The 25,035-nt window shown below is 40.5% G+C and overlaps 1 long non-coding RNA gene across 1 annotated transcript in view; it reads right to left on the reverse strand.

The window, feature by feature from the left end:
• The window catches only part of LOC127462829 (uncharacterized), a 47,905-nt gene extending 23,249 nt beyond the window's left edge, over positions 1 to 24,656 (reverse strand). Inside the window, exons 1-8 of the long non-coding RNA XR_007900567.1 lie at positions 24,595 to 24,656; positions 23,475 to 23,547; positions 22,911 to 22,997; positions 14,508 to 14,637; positions 14,207 to 14,406; positions 7,461 to 7,615; positions 7,274 to 7,378; positions 2,724 to 2,847 (exon numbers count right to left, since the gene is read on the reverse strand). This is a non-coding gene — a long non-coding RNA (uncharacterized LOC127462829). The remainder of the gene's footprint in view (positions 1 to 2,723; positions 2,848 to 7,273; positions 7,379 to 7,460; positions 7,616 to 14,206; positions 14,407 to 14,507; positions 14,638 to 22,910; positions 22,998 to 23,474; positions 23,548 to 24,594) is intronic.
• Between the last annotated feature and the right edge of the window lie 379 nt (positions 24,657 to 25,035).

The raw sequence follows: 25,035 nt of genomic DNA on the forward strand, positions 1-25,035 counted from the left end.
TTAACCACATTGTCAAGAGAAACCTGGATATTCTTAGGAGAAAATTAGGCATTGTTTTACTACTGGAAATTCTTTCTATTAATACAAAAATGTGAAGAAGGAAGTAGCAAAAAAAAAAAAAAAGGAATAAGAAAAGAGGAAAGCAACACACATACACACATAATTACTTCAGCCATCCTCAATTACATTTGAACTCTCTGGAAAAGAAACCTAAATATATGCTTTATATGCAGATGTAATGATTACAGATATATTTTAAAAAGAAAGAGTTCCCTTGTTACAGTTGTTTTTCAGTGGTGTATTTCAGAAATATTAAAAACCTAAAAAACCACCTACCCAGTAAGAAAGTCCTAGTAAAATCCACAAATTAAATGAGTTTGGCAGTCCTGGACCATTTTCGTAGTGATATTTTAACAGTGTCATCTCCCCATGGATTGTAATACTAAGCATTTTATTGAAGAACTGAACTGTTTTTGTTTTTCAGTACGTGGAAAATGAAGTACCTGAAAGCATTTTTGCATGTATTATTTATTCATTATGATAGAAAAATAGCTTTAACCTAATAAATTGTGTTTAAGGTAATTTAGAGCAAAAGTTTTGTTTATGATAAAGCAACAGATTTAGTTCTTTATCAGTAGCTTAAAGCACCAAGTTTTCTTTATACAAATTAGACAGATGGTGCTTACAGTAGAATTTACTAAAGGTCTGTCACAACAAATGCAGCCAAGCTGCATATTTAATCACTGCAGAACCTTGTCTACCTGCAGCTGCCAACTGCTAATCCAATTTCCCTGATAAATGTGGCAAGAGACACGATCAGCAATAAAGAGCATCTAACTCCATTTTCCTGCAGGGCGTCTTTTGATGAACATTTAGGACGGAAGCAGGAGTGCACTGTGTGGCCCTGGCTGGTGGCAGCTGCATGCATTTTGAAGACACAGTTCTCAGGTTACTCACTTAATTCTGCCACTATCATTATGTTGCTATTGATCTCAGTAGCTCTTGTCTACACAGCATTACTCTAGATGAAGCTGAATCAGGCAGTTATCATGCATCAAACTTGCTCAAAAGCCTGGAGATTTCCCCTTAATTACTTGTGATTTTATTTGCAAATACCGTTAAAGTGTAATCAAGCAGTCACTTTCCAGGGTCGTTAAGAACTTGCTAGTTTAGGAATATATCACTGGCACTCCATTAAAATTTCTCTACTAAGAAAGTTTCAAGCAATCCAGACAGGGCAATGGTAAAATTATTTTAATAAATTGAATCCTCACACAGAGAGGAATCCAGTTTCCTCCAGAAAGGGTAATGCTACCAAATGACCTCTCTGTTCTAATTCTTAGGATTTATAACTTGAACACATGAGAGATGGATTGAAGATGGATGAACCGAGTCTATTTTATAAATAAAAAGTGATTACTATTAAACACATAAAGCAACAACAAAGAAGGAAACCAAAAGTAAATAATTATTGAAATAAACCTTAGTACTATTTTAAGAAAAATATTAGCTTAATTCAAGTGATGACTCTGAAATGTGCATCTTTGAGTAATGTCAGTGATGTACTGCAGCCAAATTATTTGCCAAATACTTTGAGCATATCTGTTTATTTTCTTGTGAAAAAAATGGATAAATTTGATGATGCAGTATTGCCATTATATTTTAAAACAGCAAATTAAAAATTACTGTTAGGGTTTCCTCAAGACGACCCCGTGTAGCTGAAGTGAGCACTCCAGTGAGCACTGTTAACTACTGATTCAGTGGTGGCAGAAGGGGATCTCTTTAATGCAATAGTGCTCTAATACATTATCATTCCTGATGATGCAGCTTCTATCTAGTAAGTCTTTTTCTTCCCTAAAATATACTGTTGTTTTGACACAAACAGCTTGCTACACTTAAGGATTTTACTAATAAAACATAATGTTGTGTTAGATGTTATGACTGTTGCCACAGCTGAACTGCCTTGTCAAATCAATCCTAATATGGCTCCCACAGGCACATAAAAACCTTATTTAGCTATCAGTTATCCTAATCACTTTGTTCAGTTTAAGGGTGCCATACTTCAAGACCCGTTCCTATTTATACATATATGCCCAGCCATTTAATAAAGTCTTGATTTATATAATAAATTCTTGTTTGAAAAAAAAATACTTTAAAGCAGTAGTGTTTTATCAGTTCTGTTACATGCCTTCTCATACCCCCAAATAAATATGTTAATATACACAAACAGGACACTTGCGTGGCAAAGGGGATATTAGATATGGAACAGATAAGCTATCACTGAAGAAAAATTTGTCCCTTTGATAATAAATGAGCTTCAAATGGGGTCATTTGATCTGCAAAGCACTGGAAAATCTCAAGGTCCTTATAAAATCTTTGTACAAAGTTTATTTAGAATAGTATTCATAGCCCTTGTATCTCTACTGTCTACATTCCTAATTAGATACATGTACACAGGTATATGTGTATATAAATCCATATGTATATAAGTATACAGGTATGTACAGTCAAGGGAGACTGATAGAAAAGCTGCCAGACTTGTTGCTGAATCCTTGCCTCACTATTATTTTTTCCCATCAATAATTTCTTCCCCTATACTTGAAAAAAACCCTACCTTTTGCTTTTTTTTGTTCAACACTACTGTTGAGTATCTGAATCACACTTTCAAATGAAACTTAGAGGGGGAGCATGAAGTTCTCAAACTCATACCCATCTTCACCTACAGGAAAAGAAACCAGAAGAAACCAGCAAAAGCATTGCACACATCATCCTCGCACTTCTTCAGAAGGGTCAGGCTCCGAGGCTTCCACAGAGAGATCTCACTGACATCCCAGAACTGCAGGTGACCTACAGGAACAAAAACCTGAGGTATAATGTATTTTTACTGAGCTATAAACAAAGAACACAAATTGTTGATTCCAAACAACTTGTGTCTGAGACTTGCTTGTCTCCGCATTTCACACCTTTCTCCTTTCCATATTTCTGTTTCTGCTGTTAACCTGACATTTATTCACTGCCCTATAAGAACATTCACGTAGGAAAGTCAAGACTCAACAGTTAGAAAATGGTAAATTTAAAACTACAATAATAAATTAGGCTTTTCCACATGTGTAGTTTGAGTATGATATTTAAATCACAATCTTTTATGCTCATATGCTATTTTTCCTGCCTCTTACCTATCTGGTGTACACAATGAAGCTGCCCTGGAAATGAATCCAGACTGTGCTGGGGTCATTCATATGACACTTGCCTCATTTGTTTCAGAAGGTGTGAATTTAGGATAAAAGAAAAAAGAGTGAGTAGGGAAAAAGAGATCTCGTTTGTTAGACAGCTGAAAGATATCCTAGAAGTCTGGATTGATTGTGCTTTGTCATGAAACTGAATCAGTAACCATGAACAACGACTCTTTAGAAATGGCAATTTGCATGAGGATCCCTCCTCACACTACTTATCTTTAGGCCCTAATGAGGGCAGCCTGCCTCTCACAGGCTGATTCCCCGTGAGACTAATTCAGAGTAGGAATTTAATTTATGTTCTTTAAAGAGCTCTTTGCTATAGGGCTTCTTTCCCTCCTCTCTTCATCGGCAAAGTCTGGGAAACTAAGTTGCAAGTGAGGTTAGGAGGAAGCTTTTGTGTGTTAAACTGGTTGTGCAAAGTTGGTGTAAGCTTCACAGTTTGATTTCCACACTTAGAACAGATCTAATTCCAGCCCCTTATTTTTAGGGATGCTGCTCAGACCAAACCAGTCACCCAGTCACCAGTGGAAAGTAAGAATGACAGAAAAAGCCAAGAAGAAAAAATGCCAAGAAGAACAAACAGTCACGACAGAAAGCAAAGAGGGGACTGACAAAGCCAGGCAATAACACAGAAAAAAAAAATCAAAATACTCAGTGGCTTTTCATGAAGCTGGAATGACACATCTTCTGAACTGAAAGAGTCAAACATCCTCTGAGAGATATAATTGTGATCCTGCAATTAAAACTGCCTCGTAACAATGTCAATATTTACAATGGAGAGGACAGTTGCAGTGACAGTCCCAACTCTGGCATTTCCTCAGTCCTGAATACCTGGCTCTGTGACCTGAACTGCTCCCCTCTAATAAAGGGCTTTCCAGATTTTTTTAAAAGCAAAGGAAATACATTCACAGTAACTTCTTGCTGCTGCACTGTCACCTCAGCCACGGAGCCTTCAAAGTGCCATCTATGCCCAAGAGCTTTCTTAAACTAGTGAAGGATCTGCCCAAATCTGTGACCTGCACCTGCAGCAAACCCAAGAGGGTGAGGGGATTTGTGCTGGATTTCAAAGCTACTGAGGAGCAGCAAAGGTGGACTTGGGAAATCCATTCCTTTCCATCTTTGCCTGTTTCCTCTGCTCCTTTCAACTGGAGTCAGTATTTTTATTTGGCATTCTGGATCCTTGTGTCTTCTTCCAGTCCAGCTTTTTGTTTCCATCTTTTCCCTTTGCCAATCCAGCTCCTCAAGCAGTTCCAATATACCATTAGTTTCTGTGCTCCCCATCTCTGCTCAGTCAGCATCAGCTTCCTCTTACACTCCTGTTTCTATGTGCATTGCATTTCCTGATGCTTTTCTCCCTTTAATTGCTTACCAGATTTTCCTCAGAGAAAAAAAAAAAAATAAGGCCCAATCATTTAGAAAGAGCCCCATGGTGGTGTTGTCCTGTGCCAGAGTACAGACTAACAGGAGCCATCTGGATCCTGCCCTGTGCAGGACCAGGGCTCAGATGCCATTTACAGAGTTCTCAGGAGAAACATGAACTGTCCCAGGACAGGAAAAGTCACACTCCACCTCTTCTAGAGTGCTGTATACCTTTGGAAGAAGGTGTCCACATCCAAATTCAAGATTACTCCTTCCCAAGGCAGAATCTCAACCATACTTTATCAAACAGCTGAGAAAACCAAAGAACTACCAGCATGTCCAATGCTGATTGTGACCAACACTTTAATGCCAAACCAGCTAGTTTTGGGAATTGGGTAAGGGAAAGTTTAATGTGCTAGGTCTGTTTTAAATTTCAGTGTAGGTAGGGGAGAAAGAATATACAATTAGGATCCTCTATAGTATTGTCCTATTAATAAAATAATGTGGAAGTTTTAGAAAACTAACACAAATTACTGCCTATACATTTCTTTTTCACTCCTGAACAAGCCACATCACATCACCTGAACAGCACAGTATTAGTAAGGAAAGGAAGAAACTATCCTAAACAAACCTCCCATGGTAAATTGTTGTAAGCTTGTAAGCTCCTGGAGGTATTTCCTACAGTTTACATCTACTTCTTTTGGTAGTGCAGAGAAAAAAGTGACTAAAATTTATTAATTATTTAAACATAAATTTACCAATGTTGTTCTATTAGGTTTTTTTTCTGTACACTTCACACAAAACATCTTGGACTAAGGATCTTGGACAAAATTATGCAATTCTAAATGCCACAAAAATATTCAAAACACAACCTGGGACACACAAGGAATTCAAATTCTTATTATATTCATATGAGGTTTAAGTAACTCAACACAAATCAAAGTGCATTTTGAAGCAAATATCAATATCATAGAATCATACGATCACGACCGGACCAAGTTGCTCCAAGGCCCACCCAAAATGGCCATGGCCACTTCCATGGATGTGGCATCCAGATATTACCATTCTTTCCCACTAAAATTAAATTTTGCCAGTCACACTGACAGCACCTAACTTAAAATGGAAATATTCTCAATTTACTGTATTCAACTAATCTCCAAAAATGCTTCTGCATAATTACTTAAAACAACCCCCACCAATAAAAATTAATCTTAGTTTTGTTTCCATGTAAATTATTTATCATTCATATAAAAGGATTTTATACAAATCTCTTCATTTAATTTGAAAAAAAAAAACCAAAAACAACCCACATAGAAAGCCCAGAGAAGACAATTAGTACAATGCTTTTCTGTCTAAAAATGCCAGTTTTCATGGTTTGAAAGTACCTTTTGAATCACAAGGTAAGAACACTGTGATTTAATGCTTGCACAAGCACACAGAAAGGACAGTTTGTGTACACCTTATTTTTAAAATTTGGATTCTAAAACACAACTTCTACCTGTTTGTATCTCTAGCTGTGCTTTTCTGTCAGTTTAAACCCAAACACATTTACTCCAGTAGGAACACGAAGGACAACAGCCACAGGACTGATGTATGCTTTTTCCAGATCTTGTGGAGCTGTTAATCCAGAGGAATCACAATGGCCTTTGTCAGCTTATAGCCAGTCTGCATTTTGTCTGACACCCATTTATCCAGCTTCTACTTTGAGAAGTAATTTTTAACACCTGTGATGTTGTTTTTACCAAATCTCTTTTTCCCCTGTAGGAAAAATTACTGAACCTGCATGCACAGCCCATTTTATATTATAAATATGCCTATGTTATACAAATCTGAGCCAGTACTGAAAGCAGTTTAGCTGCAAGGAAACCCAGGTCCCGCTCACAGGTGCATTCTTTAGGGAAACACTGACCAATGTGGCTCCATTTTGCCTTGGAATTCCCTGTTTCCAGCAGGGTTCAGCAGTAGATGGGACAGGCACTCATGATCAGCAAGAGCAGGAACAATCACTGCTGGCTTATGACTGTCTTGACTATCAGCTTCTTTAAGACAGGATTTGTCTGGGTGCTCATTTTGCCAAGCCCAGCCTTCTCTGTTTGGACAACAGAGCTCTAACCAGGCAGGCAAAGCTCTGGGGACCAAGGGCAGTGCCTGGACTAAGTTCATCACATCCAGCTACTAAAGCATGCACTGTTTTTACACCTGCTAACCTCTCTCATTCGCAAAGGACAACTCAAAAGGTAACCCCAAGTGCAAGTTTAAGTGCTGCTCCCTGTACTGCCAAACTCTGGTCAATGCTTATTAAAACTCTGAAGATCTTTGTGTATTGGGAACTTGCACAGAGAAGTGAAATAAAAAACCTTCTGGCAGAAGCTGGGAGGTTCTGGCCTGGTCAGTATGTCACCTGGAAATGCAAAACACTCAGGCACTTCATATTGTAAACTTTTAAGACAATACAAAAAATAAACTCATGATGCTTATTTCTTCAAACAGAAGGCACCAAATACAGTGTTGCTGCTCAATGCCATAAATCTCAGGAGTCAATAGGCAGTGATTTAAATACCAACTGTAACATATTTACTGTATAAATAAACTGCTGTTTGATTGGTTTAATAACCCTAAAAATTCACAGCACTACACAAGGCAGTGAGGTACCTCAGGGACAAGGGAGATGACCTTACCTAAGCCCAGGAGAAGCTGAGTGAGCCAGTGTGGAACACTGTCCAGCACCTCGGGCCACTGAGGCTCAAATCCTCACTGACATCCAGGAAAGGGAAGTGCTTCCTCTGTCAAAAAATGAGTGTAGGAAAAGTTAAGTGTTCTACAAAATTTACTACACACACTTTTTAACATAGTAAGAAAACTTACTGTGTGATTCTGAAGCATAGATTTCACTGTCTATTTTCACAAGCTTTTTCAGGAGACTGTACATAGCAGGTGTTAAGGAAAAGCAGCCTTGCAGCATTATAATTACACAGGCAGGCTGGGAAAACTTTCAGGAACTTTTAGGGAGAAAAAAAATCCTGAAACAGTACATTAAAATAATATTTGAAGTTCATCTACAAATATATGTAATACAGATATTCTTTAGAACATTTTAGACTATAATCTGATATTAATGAAAGCAATTACTTTTCACAGCATATGTTCTAATCACAGAAGAGACAAATGAACTAAATGACTTTTACAAATACACAGAAAGTTTTGGATAATAAATGGTGTTTGTTCCTCAGACAGATCCATGTCATCAGCACATAAAAAAAGTGGTTTTGCAAGTGCCTGCGTTGGAGCTGATTGGTACTTGGCAATGGCACTGCTGCAGCCCTGAGGTAACAGCCTCAAAGTCACACGGGTGATCCTCCAGACCCATCAAAAACCACAATTTGTTTCAGTTACAACAGATAAAAATACATCTCATGCATACTAAGCTATGCTAAACACTTAACCAAAGTTAAGATAGAGCAGTGGATGTTGTCTTCCTCAAGTCAGCAAGGCTTTTGACACTGCCTCCCATAACATCTTCACAGGTAAGCTCAGGAAATGTGGGTTGGATGAATGGACAGTGGGGTGGATCAAGAACTGGCTGAATGGCAGAACTCAGAGGCTTGGGATCAGCAGAGCAGAGTCTGGTTGGAGGCCTGTAGTCAGTGGGGTTCCCCAGGGAGCAATACCAGGCCCAGCCTTATTCAGCTTGTCTATGAAGGACCTGGATGGAGGGATAGAATGGCCTCTCAGCAAGTTCGGTGATGATACAAAACTGGGGGAGAGGCTGATGCACCTGAAGGCTGTGCTGCCTTTCAGTGGGACCTTGATAGGCTGGAGAATTGGGCAGAGAGAAACCTAATGAGGTTCAACAAGGTGTAACAGGGAGACAGTCGAACGGAAACCACTACACTGTTGAAAGTTCAACAAAACAATATTTATTACAAACAAGTAACCAACAAAACAAGAAACCAAGAGACAGGAAAGAGAAGGGAAACAAGCCCCCAGGGTAACCCCCCACTCACTCAGGTGTTACTTATGAGGTTGTCTTACCGACCCCAGTATGCTTAGAATTCCCCATAGCAGAAGCTGCATCCCCAATGCATCAGCAGCTCACATGGTAACAGGCGTTCCTGCCAAGGCATTGCTGTCCTCCACGTGAAGCCTGAGTTTGCTCCCAGCAAGAGCTCTCTGCTTTTTATACAATTAACCTGTGATGTCTACCTGGGCAGGTGTGGCCAGCACCGCCCAGCCAGTCCCTCCCCCCGTGATGTAAGTGGTGCCTCTTCTGCACACACGTGGGTACTCTGGAATGTCTCTGTGCCCTCATGCTATGCCTCGGGGCCTAAATGAGTCTGGGGGATTACTTCATCCTCCTCCTCTTCACTTTCTCCTTCAAGTGTCCTTGGAGGGCCGTCAGCCAACAGTGAGGCCCCAATTAACTTCAGTTTATACAAGATCCTTCCTTCAAGGACGATGTTCTCGTTTTTCGGTGCTTGTTTTCACATAACTTGGCAGGAAAAGAACAGACTCTCACAAGTGGCTGGGCCAAACACAGACTGAAAAGTAACAGCACCCAATTAAGCATGAATACACAAGGGCAGGTGCAGGTCCTGCAGCTGGAGAGGAACAACCCCAGGTAGCAGTACAGGTTGGGGACTGACCTACTAGAGAGCGGCTCTGAGAAGAAGGACCTGGGGGTCTTGGTGGATGACAGGTTGATTGTGAGCTGGCAGTGTGCTCTTGTGGCCAGGAGAGCCGATGGGATCCTGGGGGTATCAGGAAGAGCATTGGCAGCAGGTCAGGGAGGGGATCCTGCCTCTGTGGTCAGGGGAGGCACATCTGCAGTGCTGCCTCCAGTTCTGGGCTCCTCAAGACAAGAGAGACACGGAGCTCCTGGAGAGAATCCAGAGGAGGCCAAGATAATGGAGGGGTCTGGAGCATCTCTATGATGGGGATAGACTGCAGGAGCTGGGCCTGTTAAGTGTGGAGAAAAGAAGACAGAGGGGATCTCATCAATGCATATAAATATCTACAAGGTGGGTGTCAGAGAATGGTGCCAGACTCTTCAGTGGTGCCCAGAGACAGGGCGAGGAACAACAGCCATAAACTAAAACACAAGAAGTTTCATCTCAATGTGAGGAAGAACTTATTTACGTTGAGGGTGGCAGAGCACTGGAACAGGCTTGTTCAGGGACATCATGGAGTCTTCTCTCTGGAGACATTCCAAACCCACCTGGACATGCTCCTATGACACTTGCTCCAGGTGACCCGGCCTCAGCAGGAGAGTTGGATCTCCAGAGGTGCCTTCCAACCCTAACAATTCTATGATTCTTTGAAAGTATTTTCAGACATGTAAGATCTGAATGGAAATCTCCTACAAGCATACAGTCTCAGAGCCATAGCAAAGTCCATACCAAGAGGGTACAGCTGAGAATTTTGGATGTATCAATGAGCATTTCCACGGAAACTCCAGTTTCTCAAACTTGATAAAGCAGAAAGCAAATTAACTGACTCCTGCTACGCATGAACTGAAATCTTCCACTGCACAGCTGGCTAACTGGTGACAGCCCAGGTAACTGCAGCCTCACCTGGCCTCAGCCACCGCACTGCTACCCACGGGCCCTGGGGAAGGGCTGCTGGGTACTCTGTACATTGATCAGCCAAGGCACCTGACCCCTGGTCAAAGCTCCTGGCCCTGGTCGAGCAAGATGAGCTCCAGTGTGTCTGCACCTGCCTGGATACCAAGGACCCAGGGAGCTGCACACTGATGCAGGAGCAGTGTATCTCCTGGACTGCAGTAATTCTGCAGATCACATCTTCTAGGTACTTACATATGACAAAATAATATTTTTCTTAAGGTTTCTTTTTAAAAGCACAAGAAATCATATTAAATAAAAAGTTGAGTTCGCAAAAACTCTGTTATAGAAGCCCTTAAATCAGATGGTTCAGACCTGTTCCTACAATTCAAATCCTTTCCTAGCTCTGTGAATTATGACATCTCTTAACAGCATGGGTACACACACACACATTCCCTGTCTCAGATGATTCAAGCATCTGGGGCTGGATACAGGCGATAACCCTGTGTCTTGCAAAAAGAGCCATGCTGGCACCTTTGAGAGTTTCTGCACTGAAGCAGCAACTGTTGCGAGCCACGTTTGCAAAACAGGAGCACGAGAGTGGCCAAAACAATGGCTGGGATTTTCTGACTCCTGCTTCTCCTTCATTTGACATGAAATCCCTGTATGACTTACAGAAACTCAGTTAAATTCCACTGTCTCAGTTCTGCATCTCTAAAATGGGGATATAAAAGGTTTTGCAATATCCCAGTACATCAGTGCACTTTCTCAGAAATGCCATAGAAAAACTCAAACTTCAAAACTTCAGAAATATTCCTAAGCATGGAAGGCACCAAATGAAGAAACTACTTACGGGCTTGTATATTCTACAATGAATACTACAAACACAGGACTCAGTAGTTCACTGAGCAATGTTGCTGGCACTGATGAGCTCATAAGCAACACCCAGGATGTGTTCCTGCAGTCCTGTACACACAGAGACTTCACAAATACCCACAATACTTACCATTGTTACTGGGGGTTTTTTCTGAGTGCTTGCTTCACTCTGCCATTCCTGCACATCACTGACTAGAGTTCAATAACTTTTATGGGAATAAACAATTTCCCTTTTCATTTTAAGTAGATTAAATTCTTTTTAAACAGGTAAAATTGTAAGAGCAGATTTTATAGCTGCCTTCTATTGGAAAATCTCCTAATCAAGTTTTGAGAGTTGTTTCTCTTGTCAATCCATAACATCCGACATGGCATTACCTGGTTTTATATTGCAAAGCTACAGAGTTGGCTCCCTGCCCTGTTACAAGGCAGAGCCTTTTGTAACACAAGGCTAACAAAGACAAGGATTAAGAATGTTTGAGAGACTAAAAGTATTTTATCCCAAGTTACTGTACAAAATAATAATGAAACTGTATTTATTTTGCTACAAAAATATACAGAGGAAAAGTTAATTAGTAGAAAGAACTAAACATGTATGAGGGAGCACTGTGGCTTCACAGACATAAAGGAACGACTAACATATTCCATTATGCAAATGAATTCAAAGATATTTCACAACTGATCAGCTAGGAGGGACATAATGATTTATAATTCAAATAACTGAGCTTTGAAATCAGATTGGACTAATACATTTCGAAATATGCAAACCTGGAATAATTGTGAAAGCAATGTAAACCATGACACCAGCCCCAATCATTTGTTGTTGATACCTTCTTATGGTTTTTCTTCTTTTTTTCCTGTTATATATTGCAGTTGCTGAAATTATGTTTTGCTTTTAATTCTACATTATCCTTTAGAAAAAGATGATTATACACTTAAAAAAAGAAAAATACTGATTTCTAAGACTGTGTAAAAGCTGATTATGTACAGGAAAGTACTGAAATGAAATAAATTATTGTTGTAACCTTTCAGGCTAGCCACAATTTAATCTATTTCAAATACTGAAAATTGATCCACTGGATCTAGCTTCTTAACAATACTCTATTTCTTTCAAAGCAATATATACTTAATGTCTTTTAAAAAAATCCTAATATAATGTGAAAAGGCCAAAGTTTGCAATGCCAGGAAGTAGTTATAAACTACTTCATATGTTTGAAATAAAAAGTACTTCAGTATTATTATTAAAAAAAACCCCTATTGGTAGAGTTTTTAATAGGAAAAAAATACATATCTTTAAAAGCCAAAATGACCAGTGAAATTAGGTTGTACATCATTTTCTGGGAAAAAGGAAAAACCGCCTCGACAGGTGTAATTTATCATTTTTCTGATTTAATACCAAAGAAATATATTAAAATAATAAAAAGAATCCTGAAATCCTCAAAATTTGTAGTGATAAATAGCCCTCCCTGTCTTTATTGCATTATGCCTACTAACAGAAATATTGCATGGTGGATTTCGCCAGACAAGAACGATTATTTTCCAATAAAAAGTTGCATATTAAATTCCAGCACAAAAGTGGGTGTCTAATACTTTTGAAATCTTTTATGGTTTGCCAGGGAACACAATTTTAAACTTAACTAATACAAGATCACGGTGAAGTGAAGCAGCATTAAAGCTGCCTTGGCACAACCCCACCCCTCTATGCAGCAAAGTCACCGTTCTCAGAGCTCCTGTTTGAATCACTGTCATTGAAAGTAATTGAATACATTTGGGGTATTTATGTTTCTAGCTAATCTCTCTTTTTGCTAGTCTTTCAACACTTCAAATTGCTGTTAAAGATGTGCATTTATGAGGGCAGTGCTGCTTTACATCCTGAGTATGCAGAAGGGTCTAAAACCACTCTGTCAGTAGTTAGCCAGTTTCTGCAAAGAAAAACCCCACAATGCTACTCTTCAAGAGAACTCAGGTTATTAAATATCTACTTTTTCATCCTTTCTAGGTCCCGATATCATTACATCTATTTCATGAGCAGAAACTCATTTACTGCAAATATAATTTAAGTAATCGGAACACTGAAACTATCCAGACATTTCAGCCTTGGAAAGTATTATTTGCACCAATAGTTTATCCTGACCCTACTTCTGGAGAGCTCCCACAGGAATACATGCCTTTGCAAGCCTCCAGAAGACAACATGAAATGCTGAATGCTTGCTGGCTTTAGGAGCAACACAAGGCTGATCCTGTCAGCAAACACACAGAAACAACCAAGCCCTCCCAGTTTAGGTGCACTCATGGGGATTCTGAAAGTGTTTTGAACCCTAGCGAAGCAATAAGTTTCTGGTAGAAAGCAGGAGAGAGCTCATTAGTTCCTTCATAAATCTTGTTAATGAAATAAATGTCTCCCCTTCTGTTTTTGTCAAATTCCTTTGTAATGTTTCATTTTCATCTCCTTCCCAGTCTCATTTCTGTGATGCCATGAGAACATAAACAAATGCATATTTAAACTATCAAGTGAGCTGCTTAATGGTATTTGAAGTAAACATACACAAGTACACCTTGTATGGTTTTCATTAAATAAAATTCACTTGTGGAATGTGAAAACCCACACTCATCTTTCAACCCAAGGAAATATATTATTCTTACGTGATTAGAGTTCTATGGATAAACAAAATGATACCACTTGTCATATTCCAGGTGTGTTCCCCTGTGCTTGTGTAACAACCTCCTCTAGAAAATTACTGAAAAGTCAGTTTTATTTTAAAACAGCTAAGGATTTCAATGTTGAATGAGTTCATACACCCTGGTGGTTTATTATCTGTCATATACCTTTAAATATTGTGTCACATCGAACACCACTGCTAGACTGGGTTTTTTTCAATCTTCTTGCTCGATTGATTGAAAATTCAAAGAGCAAACATTCTTCTCCAACTCATGGTAAGTGAATATTAATTAGAATAAGACACAAAAGGTTTGCAAATAGATAGCAAGTTAGCATCCATGACTGGGTAAGAATATTACAAAAATACTTGAACCCAGACAAAAATCCACATGCAAAGGTCAGGTTGGTTTATCAGCAGTAATGATAACAGTAATGATAACACTGACACAGTGAGGAACTTGGAATCAGACAACAAAACATGTCAAAAGGCTTTTGTTTGAAATCCAGCTTATGCTTCATACCTTAGTTGACTCAACCTCCAAGTAGAACCAATCCTCTTCTCAGCTGCCAACAGAATCAGTCCCGTTCTCAATATTGTTGAACTCATCAACGGTATTGACTTCAAGAAGATTAGGACTGGGACAGATGACCATAAGCAACTAGCTATATGATTTGTCTTTTGTTGGTAAAAGTAGGTAGAAATAAGCACACCTTTTAAAAACTATGCATAGAAAAAATAAACCAAAATTAATCAATATTAATATCCTAATTGGTTTAAAAATGTGGCATATAAAACCACAGAAGTCTCATATTAATTTTTACCTTATTATTTTCAAATAACATGTTGTGCCATATCCAATAAAAAGGATATCCAACAGAAAGGTCATTTGGAAACTGAAGAGTTCTTGAAATCATGGGCTCACATCTTCCCCAGTATTTAATGTTCGTAACACTAGAACAAACAAAACAAGAACAATGACATTTTATAACAAACTTTCCTCTTTTTGAGAAGTGCAGTGTAAAAGCTCAGTGTATAAACACATGGGTTGACAAGAAGCTCAGTGTGTCCCAGCTGGCACCCAGAACCCCCCGTGCCCTGGGCTGATCCCACAGCGTGGGCAGCAGGGCAGGGGGGATTCTGCCCCTCTGCCCCCTCAGCTGAGACCCCCCTGCAGAGCTGCTCCAGCCCTGGGGAACAGCACAGGGAGGACATGGAGCTGCTGGAGAGAGTCCAGAGGAGGCCCTGGAGATGCTGCCAGGGCTGGAGCCCCTCTGCTCTGGAGCCAGGCTGGGAGAGCTGGGGGGGTTCCCCTGGAGAAGAGAAGGCTCCAGGGAGAGCTGAGAGCCCCTGGCAGGGCCTAAAGGGGCTCCAGGAGAGCTGGAGAGGGACTGGGGACAAGGGATGGAGGGACAGGACAAGGGGGAATGGCTTCCCAGTGCCAGAGGGCAGGGATAGATGGGATTGTGGGAAGGAATTCTTGGCTGTGAGGGTGGGGAGGCCCTGGCACAGGTTGCCAAGAGAAGTTGTGGCTGCCCCATCCCTGGAAGTGTCCAAGGCCAGGTTGGACAGGGCTTGGAGAAACCTGGGCTAGTGGAAAGTGTCCCTGCCCACTAGGGGGTGGAACGAGATGATTTTTAGGTTTCCTTCCAACCCAAACCATTCTGTGATTCTATGATAATATTACAAATGTATTTCTGTGATAGGTCTTGGAATTTTCCATTTATGAGACAGAAAATGGTACAAAAACACATCACGTCGTTTTCCTGAGCAAGGGATTCAAACTTTTTTGTAACATCATAACAAATTAATTAGTTTTTTAAAAATCCATTATCTGTCATAATGAAATATATTATCTGGAGGTTACCCTTACTTATATTTATCTACTCATTTTTCATCACAATATCTGGCCACTTAACTTCTGCAGTATTTATCTGCCTCCTAATATTTCACAAGACAAAACCAAATTGCTATAAAATCCCTAGGAAAATTTCCACAGGAGAAAAGGGGCACAGAAAAACTATGGGCACTACTGCTATATCCAATTCCCAGTGATATTCCACCTTGAAGTTCTTGTACTATTCCATAATTCTCCTCTTCCCTACACCAAACACTTAACTAAACTCAAGATGTATAGGGGATACTGCATTTCCCTAGCTTCAACCCCTCTCAGACACAGAAGCATACTCCGATTAACAACCAATGCATAAGTTATGCTATAGGATAACACTAGTCCTGTTATCAATTCTTGGGGAACACCATATCAAACCACTTACCATTTCTGACAGCAAACTCAGTCAGCCTTTAGTGGAACCATGCAGCCAACACTTCCTCTACAGCCTTCCCCAGGTTGAGGGTGAGATGTGAGCACAGAGCCAGGACCCTGCACAGCTGCTGCTGGGTGTGTGGGTCAGTGCAGAGACACGCGAGGGGCCGGGGATGGAGCCTGGTGTGTTCACCTGCTTGGTCACCAGGAGGTAAGAGGAGGAACTGGCCTTCAGATGAAAGGGGTAAACAAGCCAGTACAGTGAAGGAATATAATTTTTGTTTCAAATGAGGTTACAGAATCCCAGAATGGTTCAGGTTGGAAGGGCCCGCAGTGGCTCATCTGGTCCCACCTCCCTGCCCAGCAGGGCCATCCCACAGCACATGGCACAGGGTTGTGTCCACACAGCTCTGCAAGATCTCCAGTCAGGAGACTCCACACCCTCTCTGCTCTCTCTCCAGGGCTGGGTCACTGCCCAGCAAAGAAGTTCTTCCTCCTGTCCAGCTGCAACTTCCCAGGCATCAGTTCCTGCCCGTTCCTCTTGGGCCATTGCTGGGCCCCCCGAGCAGAGCCTGCTCCAGCCTCTGCCCCCTCCCTTTGGATACTAGCCCATTCAAACAGAAAGGCAGCATGATTTCCTTGCTCGGAAGCCCTGGCACCTATTCCTGACCACAGAATCACAGAACATACTGAGTTGGAAAGGACCCACAAGGATCATTGAAGTCCAGCTCCTCTGGCCCTGCACAGAACACCCCAACAATCCCACCCTGTGCCTGACAGTGCTGTCCAAACACTCCTTGAGCTCTGCTCCATTTCATACTGTGCCCTGGGCAGTGAGGGTGTACCTCAAACTGCCAGTCAGATAAGTCTACTCAGCTTTGTATGTCTCAGTTTCCATGTCTGTAGAAAATGTACAGTGATTCTGACTTTAAGCTGTCAGATCTATTGATGACAGACAATGATGTAAGAGGTGTCATCAGTACCAGCTATGTACCACTGGGATGCAGTAGGATTTCAGTCTGGGGAATAGAGAACCTGAAGCAAAGATGCCTTAAAATCAGCATTGATTATTGATTTTACATATTCATGGACTAAGGAATGTATACAACACATAAACCAAGTTTCTTTTTCAGGAAGTTATAAACTCAAGAATGCAGTTTAAAGCATCTAACTGTTTAGTATTATTTACTCAGGAAAAGGCAAATAACAGTGCAATTACCCAAGCAATTCTTCAATGTAAATTTACAGACAAATATTGATTTATTTTACACAATCTCTATGAATAGCTACAGAAGTTCAGATTGCCTTAAAGAAATAGCCCATTCTAACAAGTCCATAATTCACAGTTTATCCCTACTATGGGGAGTTCTGGAGATGTTTATAGTTGCACTAAATCCTTAACAAGTATATACCATACAAAGCAATAAAAAGGAATTTGAACTACCCAGATTTGACATCAATATCAAAATAATAAAAAGGCTATTTTGCAAAAGAGTAAAATCTTTGTCCTTCAGAAGTCAGTTACAAGACATTTAAAGAAAATAAGAAGCCACAGTGGCTGATTGAAGAGAAAATTAAAACTGTGTAAGAAAGCCTCTTCATCCAGCATTCAGGGTACTTTCATGTACATCTGTTCTTTCAGTTCACGGTTGTATTTGGATGCTGAAAGATGGAGCAATAACATAAAAGCTAGAAAGTACTCGTGAGTGAACAGAGGCAATCTTAGCAATTCCCATCTCTGTTTCTGCCTTGCTAATATCAGGCAAGATGAAAGACACATAAAATGTAGTATTTTAAGAAACATTCACAAAACTTCATAAGTATCTGAGAAAATTTCTAAAGATCTAGAGAGGAATCTCATAACACAAAAAGCAGTTTTCTGGTATATAAGGAAGAGAAGCCAAGGAATGAAAGAGGAGAAAAATTTACAGCCTTCGGAGAAATCATGGCAAGACAGCACTGAAATCCAAGTACCAGTGTCCCTGTCTCTTTCTTGCTCAAGTGGTTTAGTGATTTAAAAGATGAACTAAATGAAACAGAGGAACCAACCATGAAGTTTCAGATGAGTCACAGAACACAAGAGCTTCATCAATAGCTACACCAATGCCAAATTTGCCAAAACATCTATGTGAGATGAGCACTGAAGTACAAAAAAAGTGGGAATAAAAATGGTAGCATATTTCCAATTTTGGTAACAGTAACAGTATCAAAATACTGAACTACTCACAAACATACAAACCCAAAAGAGCAACAGTAACTCTGCTCCATGTTGAAAAGTTACAAGACATTGAAAAATCTAAATGGAACAGCATTAAGAATTCAAATATTTGCTTTTAGTTTGCCTTTAGTAAGAAGAAAAGAATAAAATCCAAGCTTCCAAAAGCTGCACCAAAGCAGCTGCCCAGCTTACTCTGAGACTGTGTCACCGTGACGCGGTCCCTTCAGCACACCAAACACCTCTGCCCTCAGTATAGGCACTTAAAAGTAATATTTTAAGAGGCTGTGTATTTGAACCTAACATCTAGAAGGGGAAGACATAAAATGATCGTATACTCCAATTCATAATTCTCTGGGAAAAAGGTTACCATATAATCCACAGAAAAATCAAAAATCCTTGCACATTCCAAGTCATTAGTGTATTCAGCCAGGTAAAGAATCAAGGCAAAGATATCCACTTCCAGCCTCCTATATCCAATTAATGACTTTTTTGCCCCTCGAAACCCTTCTACTGTCCTTAATTTCCTGTCTAATCCCCAGTTTACAATTCAGAGACTCACCTCTTCAGACACAAGGACTATGTGTCACTGCTGTGACACAGTTTACAGCTCTGCTGGTGCCCAGCACAGGACAGTCCCTTGGCAGCAGTGGATGGGAACTGATGTGGGTGAAGCACAGCAGTGGAATGCTCAGCCTCAAAGAAAGAACTGAAAAACTGATGCAGTGCAATTTAAAAATGAAAAATTTAGGATCAGGGATGCAGGGGAGAAAAGCAAAAGCAAAGCCCAGTCAGCACAGCAAAGGGAGCACTGGAGAGTGGGGATACACTGTGTGCAAAGAGGGGGAATCCATCTGGTCACATGGACGGTGGGTACCTTCTCCATTTATCATTGCATGCCAAGGTCTCAAATGTGGCTTACAGGTCATTTTTAAGTGCCTAAAGAATTCATCCATCCTCTTTCCAGGAGGCCCTGAAGCCCTTCTCTGAGAGGTGACAACAGGCCACAGCACAGCCAAGGAATTCTGGGAACACTGCACTACCTGCACATGCACAGGCTGCTGCGCCTCCGATGCACAGATCTGGGACTGAGCCAAAGAAGCAGTTGCAAACGGTAAGTTGCTACCAGCCAGAAAAGATGACAACTGCCATAAAGAACCACGTTTGGTGAAGTGGTTGTTTTTGTTTTTTGTGTGATGAAAGATGGAAAAAAAATCACACATTTCAAACAAAAAATTTCAAAGCTTTCACAGCTGCTTCATAGCTGCTGGGCTAGCCAATTCCCATTGGAAGAAAATTCCAATTCCCAGTGCAAGAAAAATGGGCCCCCAAATCCCCTGAAAAGACTTTGAAAATCTCTTCCTTATGTGGTGCAAATAGATGAGCCTTGTTTTTGTAACACAGCTAAGAGCACTTTAGATGACAAGCAGATTAGAAAATTCAGCTTGAGGGTAGCTATTCTTTCAGCTGGCCTTTCCCCTCCCACCACATCTCCCATAAGGTGGTGGCCAGAGCATGCAAACACTGCATGCTAAAAGAACCATCCCGCAAAATTTCTGGTAAGACTGTGATGGAAATACAGGCACTATTGGATATTCTGGCTACATAAAACTATGTCCCCTCAAAAACAGTTTAACAGGAATTCCGTAAAAGGCACATCTATTAATTCCCAGTGGAAAGGTATATAAATGGTCTAGGATCTGATGTGACAGTAGTACTTGGAACTACAGTCGGAAGGTCAAAAGTACACCTATTACACTGACAAGTCTCAAAATATTTCTGTATGTTGAAGAATATCTATTCCACACAGTCTTTAATTCATTAACTGAACAGAGGCTACTGCAGCTACTAGTAGCTATGACACAAGTATTTCAAATTGTTTTCTGTTAATTAAAGAATTCACTGAGTTTGACCAATAATCCTCCACTGCAAAGCTGCTCCTAAGGAATTTCAAAGAACAGATTAAAACTATGTGACAAAATGCCTAAACATTACTGAGCTCACACTAGACTTTAAGAAATTAGAAACTCCTTGTGTCAACCAATAAGTAATCACAAGTGATGCCCTTTGAATTTTTAGGATTTTTAGCTTTTTGTAGATTTTAGAAGTAGCTGTGTAGTAAATGTAGATTTTTAGCATAATTATATAGTCTCTCACACTTTAGAATAGTAGTTAAACACTCACTAAACCCTATTTCCCCATTTCATATAGAATTCTCCAAATTCTTTAGAATTGTTTAGACCTCTTTCAAGGCAGGCCTTCATTCTGTTTAAGAACATTTGCACCCCAGGCCTGAACAACAAGACACCATCATAGTCAAAGCAACCTTCAAGCCTGGAACCTTGGAGAAGCTCCAAACACACTATGTGCTGTGAAGAAGAAGAAGATGAGGAAGAAAGGGGTCCTAGAATCTCCGACTCAATCTCCAGGGAGGCGTGCCTGGGGGCAGATCCGGGGGCGGGCAGTTCTCGGATCGGACACAAACTGTGGAACCCCTGGACACAGGGTGTGCACCCCTTTCGTACTCCAGTGGCCTGGAGGCCTTCAGTAAAGACCTGCTCTATATCTGATCTCTATACTAAATTTGCTTGGAGTTTTTTTGCTCCCAATTCTTAAGGCAACACAAGAAGAGGTTAAATCAATAGTAGCAAAACAAAAAATAATTAATATGTCCTGGAAGACTACGACTTGTTTCACTACCATGAACTCATTTGCTATGTTTACTCCTCACACCGGGTACAAAATGCTTCCTGCATGTATTCTGCATTGGAGCCTTTAATAGCAAAGTGGAAGGAAATAACCTGACAACGTCTTTTGATCATCCCACAGTGCTAATGGCAGGCTACCATAAGGTACTTTCTCCAACACTTTGGGATTTGAAAGACTGGATGCCATTAGTCAGGCAAGAATACTCTGTCAAGTGTAACTCCTCTATCTTACATAACCCTTGGCATTAACAAAGCAGGAACTAGATGGTCTCAAATGCTGTGAAGTTACTACATGGGAATAAAGCCACTCAACAAAGTGCAAACTAAGAATTCCCTAGGGCTTCCTTTTAACCTATTGTTAAGGAATAACATCTTATAAATTTCACCTACTCAAAGAAAAACTGGATCTGTAAGGTAAGACAGAACAGTAGACTAGTGGTTTTCTCAAATCCCCATGGTTACAGTGACTCCATGCACAGGAGAAGCAGGTGAACAGGCTCACAGCCAGGGATCCTACTTGCTGCTGGTACAAATGTGCTCAAAATGTTCTCAGTAACAAAGCACCAGGAATGCTGCCACACTGGATTGCCCCATCAGACTGTCAGGTTTGGATTACATATCAATATGTTATGATTTCACACCCGGATTTTCCACCTGGCATGCTACCACTGGGAAGAAGCTCGTTTATTTTAATTGACACAAACACGACTGTGTTTCTCCAGCAGATTCACAGCCACCTCTTTCAGCCACTGACTGAAGTGTCCATTTCAAGCTGTAACATCCATTCTGTCAAATCAAATGATCTTCAATCTAGTCATGAACGAATCATGGTTTTAGGAAAATACAGTAAGCCAGGAGGAAAGAGAAAATAAAACTACAGTGTGTAATCTAAAAGCAGCACTGATTTTTGCTTTTTACGTACCTTGTTTTCTTTTAAAAATCTTCCATGTAACACTCAAACCTATTAACACTAAATTTTATAACACTAAAAACCTATATTTTTTGTTAATTTACAGTAGTTTGCAAACACAGCCTTCTCCAATCTAAACACGCGTAGATCTGCTCATATAACTTGTTAGATTATATGTTATTTCTTCAATTGGCAAACATAACAGAGATTTCCTCTCAATGGCAGCAACAAGTAGAAAGAGAAGCAAACTGATGCATCTGTTATCCCTGATGTTTCTGTTATCCAAAGTATAGCCCTCTTCCTCCTTTTTCCACAGTTGTTCAAGTTTCACTGCAGCCTTGCCCCCTCACACCACGGCATGAGCTACTTCCAGAAACCATCAATATTTTTCCATCCATTGCCCTCCATTTACCTGTCTTCAAAGCATACTCCAGATAAATGTCAAGGTTGTATGGGTGCTCTTGTTATTCTAAGGCAAGATATAACACTCAGCTTCTGCTTTTGAGGAAGCAAAGCTTTTATGCCTTGTTTTCCACAGAAAAGTTAAGTCATATTAGAAAATGACCTTGTTTTAATTGCTACTATTTCTCAAGGTTGGCAGCCACAGTAGCAAAGACAAGTCATGTTCAATACCATCTAAACAGGTCATGGCCAACCTGGTGACACCAGCAGAGAGCTTCCTCCAGTATGGCAAATGTCTACTAAAGTATTTAAAGGTCCTGTAAGTGAGATTTAGAGGACAGGAAATAAATGACAGGATGCAGTATCTTCCTCACTGTAGAATGAAGAGGTAAGATACTTGTTTCTTTCTCCAGGCACACACAGACCTCATCGTCTCCTGGGGACTCTAAGATTTTTTTACTGTATATTCACAGTTTTTTAGAGGGATCATTTTGTTTTGCTTGAAAAGCAAAACTGAGTTTAGATGAAACTCTTTTCGTGCCAGGAGAAAGTAGCAAATCTCGTGAAGGCCATACATAATAAAAGACAAAATCCTGGTAATGCTGCTGGTAGCCAAGGAAGGCAGCTGCAGCAGAGACACAAGAAAAAGGTAGGTTCTCCAGTGTAATTTTCTAGGAATATTTTTAAGAGAGAGTATTGAAACACTTATCTGCCACAATAACATACCATCTTATTCTGCCAAATACCGGAGATGTGAAGGCAGATGATGCTAACCCCTCTTGTCTCCTTCAGTATGAGGCCTCCTTTGTGAATCTGTATTTTTAAGACAACAGATTTTGCCAGATCTCGAATAAAAAAAATCCAAAGAAGCCTCCCCAAAACAAAGAAAGATTAGTTTAACTTGGTCAGTTCCCCACTTCTAATTGCCATGAAGCTTTACAGGTAATTCCATGGACACCTGAGGGTGCAGGAATGGAAGGTGGGAGGTATGGGGACTGCTCTCATCAGACAGTATGTCTGTGACATCTCAGCTCCACTGTCCCATATGCCATTTTGAGAAGGGACACAGGCACTGTGGGGGAAATATTCATTTAGAGGCCTGCAGTACCTTCAGAAAATAAGATACGAGTCCTTCTGAAAATAGTCATCACTTACTTCAAATAGTTCAAATTCACAGAAAATATTTTTCTAGCAAAGAGCAAACTTAACAACAAAATAAAATGTGGATTTTATGTAAAAGTTAAAGACAAAAGAAAATACGTACAGAATAGAACCCAAGCACAAACTTACATTTTTGTCATAAATGCTTCCATAAATGGTTGTCACCTATTATTCCCAAGGCTTCTGACATTTGGGCATAGACCTGGAAATAAACATTTCAACAATAACATATTACAGATATTTACTAGTACCAACATTTTCGGTTGCGGGAGAAAAGTACAGGCAGCAGCGCCTGTCCATCCAACCCAGCTGGAGCACCTGTAAGAGAGGGCTTATCCACTCCCTGACGGTGGCCCGTGATCTGGGGACTGAGGCTTTTACTTGCCCTTGCATACATTTCTTCCCAGAAAGGAGATGTGAATTTTCACATTAACCTCATCTTGTTGTTCACAGAACAATAGTCTCCATTCAAAAAACCTGGTTTATGATTAAAAAATTGCAAAGGGATGGAATAAACATCCTTGTGTTGGTCTATACTCAGTGGCATGTGATTCAACACTGTTCTTGAGCTTCCAAGTTCTTGCACCGCCTGTCATAAAATCTGGTAAATTCGGTACTCTTCAGACATTGTAAATTTGGTACTCTGAATTCAGACATTTGTTCTCCATTCTTGAATGGAGAACAAAAGCTTTGGGAGCCAAATAACTTGCAGTTGTGTACTTCTTCCCATCATTTCAGATTCAAGACATCTATTTCCAGCAGGGTTCTCCCAGCACCCTGCCTGCCAGACCCAGCTGTGGTCAGGATGCAGTTACAAATGCACTGTGCAATCTTCATAAAATTTCCCGGTAGTTTTAGTAGCCTCACATTTAGTTCGGATAAAAACATTTCACTGGGTTAAATCTACTCCAGAAACAGAAAGGCGACATACAGAATAGTGCTTACAAACCCTGCCAGCTCAGCACACCCTGCGCTCAGACCCCGTCATGTGCTCAGGCTGAGCCACCACTCAGGGGTGTCATTTCAGCCACTCTAACCTTTAGTGACACTAACCCCAGTATTACGAGCTCCATGTAATTCTTCCCTTTGATGCGATCGAGCCAGGCAGCAGCGCGGTGTCAGAGCCCCAGCCCAGCCCGGCCGCGGCTCCGGCGGTGAAGGGCTGGTGCCATCTACTGCCAGCTCCCGGCCCCGACACCCGCAGCCCCCCGCTCCGCCGAACGCGCCGCTGCTGCCTCCGCACCCACACCCGCTCCTGCCGGGCTCCTTCTGTAGTGATGTAACTCTGTCACCTGGCTTAGACACCAATCCACCAGTGTTCTACCTCTGAGGAAGTTAATAATTGTATTAACAACAACTAGTAACAACAAAAAATATCGTATTTTCATGTTCCAAAGACTTTAAATTCCAGCATATTAAAGGCACAAGTAAACAAACTTACAGCTCTAACCAGAAACTCCACCAAGATGAAAGATAACTTAATTTGTAAGCTAATCTATCCTTTTATAATTGTATGAATGTAATTTATGGTGACAAAATCAGCAGTGAAAGGACAATCACAATATAAAAGAAATAATATATAATACAATCCTTTAAACGTTGCAAATTACTGCATTCAAACTATAAATGTGAAGTTATTGTTTACAGTAATTAAACAGAGCAACAATAATATATTAAAATATATTAGAAA

The sequence above is a fragment of the Manacus candei genome, unplaced genomic scaffold (assembly GCF_025592945.1).
Source record: "Manacus candei isolate 608988 ecotype Guabito, Panama unplaced genomic scaffold, ASM2559294v1 h1tg000141l, whole genome shotgun sequence".
NCBI lineage: Eukaryota > Metazoa > Chordata > Aves > Passeriformes > Pipridae > Manacus > Manacus candei.